Raw genomic sequence first — 1,265 nt, 5'->3', positions numbered from 1 at the left:
ATCCTGCTCAGAGAAAGAATCCACTTACAGAATTAGTGTCAGTATGTACTTAAGTTCTAATTGTGAACTTAATTTTTTTTTAAATAATACAAAATATTCTAGTATATTCATAATACTAGAAACCATTTAATTTAAATGGTTGACAAAAATGAAATTTCAAAGATCAAATCAGATGCTTAGAAACGATCTGCCTGTGAGTAGAAATAACAAATAACTTAGTTATCAGTGTTTCTTGCTGACAGACCGACTTTATCCAACGCGTCATCATTGGTATGAAATTCAGTGATTATGTGATGGATTAGACCAGTTTGCTCAGCCACTTCAAAAAAATAAATAAATAAAAATATCAGTAATATATAAATAGGGTGGCTTGTCAGATGGAAAACTACTTTTGTGAAGCCTGCTTCTGTGAATGTTGCCTCACTCATCAAATACGAGCTTTGAGATGGCTTGCAAGAGTTAGAATCAAACCAACTTTCAATTTAAAAAAAGAACAATAAAATTAGTGAATTAGGATGCACCCAGTGTATTTATTTGCATCAGTATGAGATCTTTGTCATCAAAAATGACATATTGTGGCGTGTCATATCTGATGACACTCACTACATGCTATTAAAAAGATTTTTTTAAACAGTAACGCACAGGAAATGTTTGAATACATGGGAACTACCAGCCTAACAGCTGTACTGCCATCCAGAGTTAGAAAATGGGCTATAAATTTCATCTTTAACTGATAGTAAATCTGATGTCATTTCTGTTTCCATTCTTACATTGGTAAATCATTATAAAATGCGGTCTTGTTAAGTACAAACTATTATCTCACTACATCTCCCAATGTCTGTAAAAATGTACATTTCTGCAAAATAAACCACTCAACTATGACCTTTGATGGCAACTTTATGGATGAGAAAAAGAAAAAAAAATGCAAGTCAGCCAGTTCAGATACACCAGGAGAAGGAGAGGAGTCAAAGAAATCCTGCAGGTTAGGTTTACAGGGTCTGACTCACCATCCACACTCACTCTGAAATGGAAAACCTGGATTACCTAGTTTTAGCCAAACATGTTTTCTGGCACAGAGCCCGGATTCCTGGAATGATCTTGTCCAGAATTAACATGACATAAAGACTTTTGTATGACTTTGGTTGCTTCAGGTAAAAGTATTCACCTACTGGAGCTCTCAAAAAAGAGCTGACAGAGGAAGAAGTGTTTTTCTGTTAAGTAACAACAGTAAATCATTTGACCAGTAACAGTCATTTTGGACAAGA

Source organism: Rhamphochromis longiceps, linkage group LG13, assembly GCF_057381845.1.
Source record: "Rhamphochromis longiceps isolate RC_006_pf linkage group LG13, R_longiceps_female_GT1.1, whole genome shotgun sequence".
NCBI lineage: Eukaryota > Metazoa > Chordata > Actinopteri > Cichliformes > Cichlidae > Rhamphochromis > Rhamphochromis longiceps.
Note: the sequence above shows the minus strand (reverse complement) of the source record.